This window comes from Lactuca serriola, chromosome 1 (genome assembly GCF_051521515.1).
Source record: "Lactuca serriola cultivar US96UC23 chromosome 1, Lser_US96UC23_V15, whole genome shotgun sequence".
Classification (NCBI taxonomy): domain Eukaryota; kingdom Viridiplantae; phylum Streptophyta; class Magnoliopsida; order Asterales; family Asteraceae; genus Lactuca; species Lactuca serriola.
This window is the reverse complement of record NC_136408.1, coordinates 197,328,651-197,337,389: the sequence shown is the minus strand read 5'-3', so window position 1 is coordinate 197,337,389 and position 8,739 is coordinate 197,328,651.

Sequence of the window (8,739 nt, the reverse complement as noted above, 5' to 3'; positions counted from 1 at the left end):
AATTTAAAAGGTCTTAAATTTCGAAAATTTTAAAATTGAAATTAAAACCCTAGTATTTTGAAGTGTTTAAAATACGCCATATACTATTATATTATTACAAGATTAATATATATATATATATATATATATATATATATATATATATATATATATGTATGTATATAACTAAAATGCTAGTCTTACCGTTAGTAGGCCTCATTCACGAAGCCGATCTATAAGGGGGGTATAAGGTTATGGCCTATAAAATGGCCGTTTAATGGGTATCCAGTCTTACTCACCGCTTCCTTGATTGGTGGAGGATCGTTAGCCGAATGGGTAGGATATGACAATCCTCTCCTCATTAATAAGTATAATGAATCTATATAAAGTAATTAAACAATTTTACAAAATTCCAAATCTTAGTTACTTTAGGCAAAAGTGAATTGATGCAATCCCATGAAATTACACTTTGGACCCTTGCTAAGAAGTAAGTGGAGCGTGTGTGGTTAACCGGTATACTAATTGGTTCTAAGAAAAGGTGGCAAAGGGTGACTCATTGTTTGTCATAGTTCGATGGAGCGTGTGTAGTTAACCGGCACATCGAATATGTGACTGTAACAATGAGGGCACGATGTACATTTGCATAGTTATTCACATCCGCTTTGTGATCCTCGACATGCCAGTCACAAACTAAAGGGGAATATCGAGATTTAAACATGCCATTGAAAAGTTTAATGAATCTCAAATGAATCTAGGAATTTTCAGTACATTTAAAACTTAAGCCTTTATGTTTTTTGTAGCACCTAGTTCTTGGTACGTATTTCTTTATTTTTTTATTTAAGTATTTTGCGTTTTTGGTCTTGGACTCGGCGAGTTGAAGGACCAACTCACCGAGTAGAAGCTGGACGGGACGTGGGATATAAGCGATGGACTCGGCGAGTCGGGTCCCGGACTAGACGAGTAGACCCTGTCTGGACAAAAACCCTAATCCGAGGGTTTGCACCATATTTAAACAATGTTATGTCGGCCACAATGCCCCTTATGCTCCCAGAACACCTCTCATTGAAACCCTAGTCGTTATTGAAACAATCTAAGCCTTGTTGGTGGATTTTGGTGCTTGAGGTCTTAAGAAGGAAGGAGAAAAGCTTGAGGAAGCGAGTAAAGACCAAGGGAACCCGAGTTTGTGCACCATCTACAGTTCATTGAAGGTAAAAAGCTGTAACCTTGCTCTTTCATTTGTTAGATCCCCTTTTGGGGAGATTTAGGGCTTTTATAAGCCATTTTGATGACCAACCATGATTGAAAACATGGTGGGGGGTTGGCGCTTCTGAATCAAGTCATTAAGGGAGTCACAAGGCAGTCTGGGGGTGCTTTTGCACCCATGAAAGGTCCCATGCATCATAAGAGCTTATTTTATGTCTTTTTGAGCTCAAAGTCCCATACATGCACGTAAAGTTTGTAACTTTACGTGCTAGAACGATTGAAGGAGCTTAGATCTACCTTTTGGTCAAGAGTTGTACGCTGGAAATCGAGAAACGAGACTTGGACTTGCTCGACTCGACGATTCGTTCTTGGGACTCGACGAGTCCGAGGTAAAACTCCCTTTTTCTGTTAAGGTTTGAAGGAACCCAGTTGAGCTCTAGAAGGATTTTTGAGGGTCCAAGGGAGTGACCCAACGCTTCGGACTTATCCTTAGACCTGGAATTCATGGGACTCAATGAGTTCTAGAACAGACTCGGCAAGTCCAAGGCAATCTCCTTAAGATTGATGATGAACTCGACGAGTTGTTCATACAACTCGGTAAGTCGAGGTCAGGACTTGTTCATCAGATGAAGGTGAACTCGACGAGTTGTTCATACAACTCGACGAGTCGGATGAAGGATCACTCAATGTTCTTATAGAAGAGGAACTCGTCGAGTCATCGCCAAACTCGACGAGTCGAGTCACGGATGAGGACATGTAAAGGTATAGGGACTCGACGAGTTGACGGCCCAACTCGGCGAGTCGGGTCAACTTGAAGTTGACCTTGACTTGGACTTGATAGGGGGTAAAATAGTCATTTTACCCTAAGAGTAGATTGCATTTTTTGACTAAGTGTTTGTGGGGATTGTAGCTGGAAGACTTTCGGAGCAGTAGCAGACAGAGACTTCCCACACGGATTATCAACAACTACTTGTTCGAGGTGAGTTACCTTCCAGTAGCGGTGGGTCCACGGCCACAATGTCGGCCCATCAGTAGGAGTTGTATGATTAGATGATTGTCTCCGCGATATTTATCTAGGTTTCTACTACCTGATATGTTTATGTGTTAGTATGATATGATGCTATGTTCTAGCGATAGTAGGGGAGATAGTCCCTAGTTTTCCGGTCGATAGGGCCAAATAGGGGTTACCATACCCAGTCATGCTAGATAGAATACGATTATGTGTTACATGTTACGTGGTAGTAGTATAGGGGTGAAATAATCCCCAATATCCAGTCGAGAGGACCGAAGGGGAGGCCAGCACCCTGATATGATAGGCAGTATCCGGTCGAGAGGACCGAAGGGGTAGGTCGGGCACCCAGATATGCCTGAAAATATATGTGTGTTATGTGATTATATGGTATGTGGTAGTGTGGGGGAACTCACTAAGCTTCGTGCTTACATTTTTCATTTTTGTTTCAGATACCTCTTCAGCAAAGGGGAAGGAGCCAGCACGGTAGTTGCACATCATACACACAACTCAAATTCCGCATTATGAGTTTTCCTTAGGATTGTACTCTGATATTATCACTATTTTATGATATCGAATTTCAACAATATACGCAGTTTATGAAATGTTATGAGTTGACAATGTTTTCCTGCAAACATTTTAATTAAAGTAATTTATTAAACGAAAATTTTTTTTCGTGATGATTTTTGGGTCGTTACATTTTTCATGGTGGAAAATTAGTGAATCGTCATTCACTTACTTCCAAATTATTTTCATGTTGGATTATGGAATCCCTTTTCTAATGTGTAAATAATGTTGTTGGATCCTAGCCCTAATTTCTCATTTTGGGTGTTTAATTAGGGATTCAATTCTAATCAAACTTTGTTCCTTTCTATTTGCAGATTTCTAACGCAAACACAAACAACACTGCTCCTGGTTCATTCTCGCTAATGAGCCTATATCAAAAAGTGACGTTTGATGGATCGAATTTCAACGAATGGATAAGATACATTCGCATGCTTGATCGTTACGAGGACAAATAATATGTTCTCGACGAGAAGCTTGAAAAGATCAATCCAGAAATCGCTACTCCCGAAGAAATGGCTGTCTTTGAGGCCCACGAGCGTGATGCAACGAAAGTTCATTGCATTATGCTGGCCACTATGAATCTTGAACTCCAAAAGTCCTATGAGGACATGTATCCATACGAAATGCACCAAGATTTGCTGGAGAGGTACCACCAAAGCGCAAGGAAAGAGCGCTATGAGATTATCACCAACATGATCATCGCTAAGATGGGGAGTGGAGAGTCCCTAACCTCGCATTTGCAAAAGATGTAGAGGTATGTTGATCGTCTTTGCAAGTTAAATGTTAACTTTGGGGATGATATGGCTATCGACATCATTCTCCACTCCTTGCCCTCGTGCTACAACCAATTTAGGATGACCTACCATATGAACAAAGAAGAGGTCACCTTAAGCAAACTCCAAGGGCTCCTAAGGACTGCTGAGAGAAACTTCAAGGACAAGTCTGTTGCATCAACTCCCACTCTACCCGCTGCTCCTGTTTTGGCCATTAGGTAAGGGAAGGGGAAGAAGAGGAAGGCTCCTTCAAAGAGCCACCACAAGGGAAAGCCCCAAGATGGCACCTCTTCTAGTGGAACCAAAGTTGGTTCTGCTAAGCCCAAATCAAACCCAAAGGAGGCAGAGTGCCACCACTGCCACAAAATAGGGCATTGGAAGAGAAGTTGCCCGTAATATATGCAAGCCATCAAGGATGGTAAGATCAAGCTGTCTTTCGCAGGTATTTACACAATTAAATCTAATGATTCATCACATGCTATTTCTTGGGTTCTTGATACAGGATGTGGTTTTCACATATGTTCTTATTTGCAGGGACTAAGAAGAGATAGGGATGTGGAGCGTGGAAGAATAAATCTAGTCACGGGGAACAGAAGATCGCCGCCTGTCACCAAGATTGGAGTGTATTCTTTAGCGCTTAGTAATGGATTAGGTTTAGATTTAAATAATTGTTGTTATTCGCCAGATATGGCAAGAAACATCATTTCATTTCATGGTTTGTTTAGACAAGGATTTAGATATTCGTTTGATAATGAGAAAGGTTCGATTTATGCTTATCTAAATGGTGTTTTATATTTTGAAGCATTGCCTTGTAATGGAATTTATGAAACTGTTATGGTTGTAGATAACCAAGGAAATGATGTATTGTGTGTGGATTCTTCCAATAGTATGGATAAAGCATGCTTGTGGCATTGTCGTCTTGGACATGTCAACAAGAAACGCATAGCCCAACTCCAAAAGGATGGAGTGTTGGAGTCATTCGAACTTAGGGACGATGACGTGTGCGAGTCTTGTTTACTTGAAAAGATGACCAAGTCACCCTTCACTAGCACTTGTGAAGTGGGTGAGGGTGTATTGGATCTTATACACACCGATGTGTGTGGGCCCTTTAGATCCACCACAAGGGACGCAAACCGCTTCTATGTGACTTTCACCGATGATTATAGTAGATATGGGTATATTTATTTAATCAAGCACAAGTCAGAAACCTTTGAAAAGTTCAAAGAGTTTAAACAAGAAGTGGAGAATCAATTGGGTAGGAAAATCAAGATACTTCAATCCGCTCGAGGAGGATCGTACCTAAGTCTTGAGTTCCACGACTACCTCAAGGAATGTGGAATAGTTTCGCAATTGACGCCGCCTAGGACACCGCAGTTGAATGGTGTGGCTGAGAGGCGTAATCAGGCCCTGTTGGACATGGTTCGTTCCATGATGAGTCGTGCTTCACTACCTATCTCATTCTGGAGATATGCCTTAGAGACTGCCGCACATATCCTTAACTTAGTCCCTACAAAGAAGGTTGCCAAAACACCTCTTGAGATGTGGACAGGGAAAGCTCCCTCGTTGGCACATATCAAGGTTTGGGGTTGCGAGGCTTTTGTAAGATGAGAGACTCATGATAAGCTCGAACCTCGTAGTGAGCGGTGTATTTTCATCGGCTACCCACATAAATCCTTTAGATATCTCTTCTATTGACCGAGTGACAGTGGGAGGCAAATCGATCTTGAAGAGATTCAAGAGTCGAGCAATGAAGGAACCTCTAATGTTGGCAATCAAACCAAGGAGGAAACTCCGGTTGAACCGATTGACGAATCCTTACCTCTTAGGCGTTCCGAAAGAGTTAGAGTTCAACCCTAGTTATATGGTTTTCATATTACTACAGAAGGGGACACGTATATTAGTGATAGTACACTAATAAATCTAGAGGAACCTAACAACTATAAGGAAGCCATGGCAGGCCTGGAGTCTGCAAAATGGAAAGAGGCGATGGATAGCGAAATTCAGTCTATGTACGACAACCAAGTTTGGAATTTGGTTGACTATGAACCCGAACGTAAGACGGTTGGGTGAAAGTGGATCTTCAAGAAGAAGACCGACATGGATGGGAATGTGCACACGTATAAGGTGCAATTGGTTGCGAAGGGCTTTACTCAAACTCCCGGGGTTGGCTATGATGAGACCTTCTCAACAGTTGCTAAAATAAAGTCTATGATGGGTTTTACACAAACAATCCTATGTGTGCATGCAACCCTAGAGTTGGATCTATGTTATCACTATTAGTTATACAACATTATGAACACATAAAGAAACCTTGCATGCTTCTAGTAATTTCGAAAATCACAAAGAAGGATGAAATACATACCTCTTGTTGTTATATTGTAATAACAACTTGAATCTTGAATCTTCTTGTCTTTGAAAGCAAGTACCACAAGTGTAGTATCTCTAATGGCTCACAAACACCAAGAGCAAATGGAGAGGAAAGAGAGAGAGAGAGGGGAGGTATGAAATTCGGCTCTAGGAACCCTATGAATCAAGTCATAGACGAATTTCATATACCAAGGGGTGTTTATATAGGTTTAGGGATTAGGGTTTCAGTCCTTATCCTTAACTGGTTGCTTGCCCACCAAGCAGCCCAAAGGATAACCCTGGAAACCTTATCATGGACGAATTCTAAGGCCTTATCCCCTTGAATTCGTCCACCCTATCCTATAGGGCATCCATTGCGCTACTTTGCAACTATCACATAATTACAGTTCATCCCCTAGTTTAGTTAACGTCTTTTAATCACAAAATTACTTCTTAATTAATTCTTGACCAACGTTAACTAAATTAATATGATTTCTCCTTTAATATATTATTCATATAATATATTAATAAACCATAATAACCTCTTTCTCTATTATTTCTCCAGTCAAGTTGCTTTGGTGAAGGCAACCCAATAGGACCATGCACAACCGGGTCAAGTACTTACCAAATATGGTTACAGGCTTAGACACTAATTCAACACTCTCCCACTTGGATAAGTCTAGTAACCATAAATGCAAGTACAATCCAATTAGCAATCATAGCTCTAAAAGACGCTATCGAACTCTGATCTTATCAGTAACGTGTCCTTTAGATAAGGGATCATATATTCCTCCATTATACATATCGTATAGACGTGAGACATGGATTGAAATCATTCTCTCAGTCTATGTGTTGTTTCCCTATTTCCGATTTACGACGAATGACTAATTGAACAAATCAAATTAGCCCTAGCCCGGCCGAACATTTACGTTTGTCATCACTAAATCATCGAGGGGCCCACATATATCACTTTTATCCTACTTTGGGTAAAAGGAACGGATAAACGTCGACTCAATGCTCGCTTGCACTCACTCACCAAATCACACACAACAATATGTTTTATAACACCAAGTTACTCGTGTGTTTACATATTATCAATGTGCAACCGACTCGTAATATACAACCCACACATCTCCATTTCAAGAATATAAGATATTATCATCTCACCAATCGCTCGTGATAAAATCCATGAAGCGATCCAAGTGGGTTTAAGCCAATGCTCAAATCATATTCTTAAGAACTCATGAACATTGCAGCAAACCTTTTCTATGTTTAATACACTTTAAACAATCCACACACCAATTCATGACAATCTTCTTTCATACCTACTCCCAAAGTATGAGTGACTGTGGAACATTCGAATAATTTGATTATTCTGAAATAATTTAATTGTTCAGGAAGTCAAAACATGGAAAGTGAAACACAAGAATAATACTAATCATATATGGCCCCAAACTTTTGAGTATAAATAAAACATCTTTTATTTATCACCATATTGATTACTCATTATTTGTTGTTTCGGGTAATCAACTTATTACTTGAATTATAACTACAATTGTCCCATGCTCTTAGCATGCACACTATGTTTTCCTATGGTCCTAACTTTGTGAAATAGATTAATTGAACACATTTCAATCATACTCATTTCACAACTCCCAATCCTTATCACAAGTGTAAGAATATCAAATTCTTGCCACTTATAGAATATGTTATATTCTAACGTTTTATGCAACGATTCTTTTGTAATGTCACTACAATAAAGTCACAAAGACTATTGCCAATGAAATTACAAAGTCCTCTATTGGAGATTGTTGCAAGACAATTCCATAGATACGAAGTCTCATATTCAAGGTACATTCCTTTGAATATCCTTCTGCATAAAATTTTCTAATCTAGACATATAGATTCTTAACGTCCAACTCCCAATATAGAAACATTTCCACATTTTCCATATGATAACTCATTATCAAATCTTGTAATAATAATGTCAGTATGGTCCATCCACTACTATACTTCCAACTATTCACAAGTACCCAATCATTGGCGAACCTTAGATTGTCCTTTGATAGTTGTTTAATAAACTTAGTCATGTCCGGTTCTAGTCCTTTTTCCCTCTTAATGCTCTAGGAATTTGGAAAATTTTAGAACGGTCAATTATTACAGCATATGCGATCGATCCTATACTCGAAGCGTATAGAACACGAAGCATAATAAAGACGTGATACTTTATCATTCTTTTGCCATAATATTTCTATTTGCCATGTTCTCAAAACTCGAACTAAGAAAAGGGATGCCGTAATCATAATCGAATTTTGAGAATGCAATTTATATACTTGACTAAATTTGATTAAAATTTCTCGATCTAAGCTCTTAGATTTCGAAACGAAGTACAATATTCTCTCCCTTAATTATAACAAAACAACTTTTCAACCCTTGCAACTTTGCAAATTAAAGCACTTGTTTTCTATAATTAATATTGCTAACTTGCAGCTTACCATAATTATCATGCTCCCACTAACATGATGATTATATTCATTCCAACATAACACTTATGCTCCCACTAGCTTTGACATGCACTACTAGAAAAATAGCCTTTTATGACGCGCGAACCATGACACGCAGTGATTTATGATACGCAAAGGTGAGTGCCTAAAAAATAATGTCATCTCTTCCAAAATTTAAAGGATTTCAGACGCGCATTTTTGCGTGCCCTAACATTAGTGTCTAAACAAAAAAAAAAAAACACGGAGGGCACCTGCGTGTCGTCTACGACCGTCGCTTTATAAATTTTAATAGAACGCGCACGTTCCATCCGGGGAAAATGAAATCCCAAAAACATAAAATCCCCGCCTTCCTTTTTTT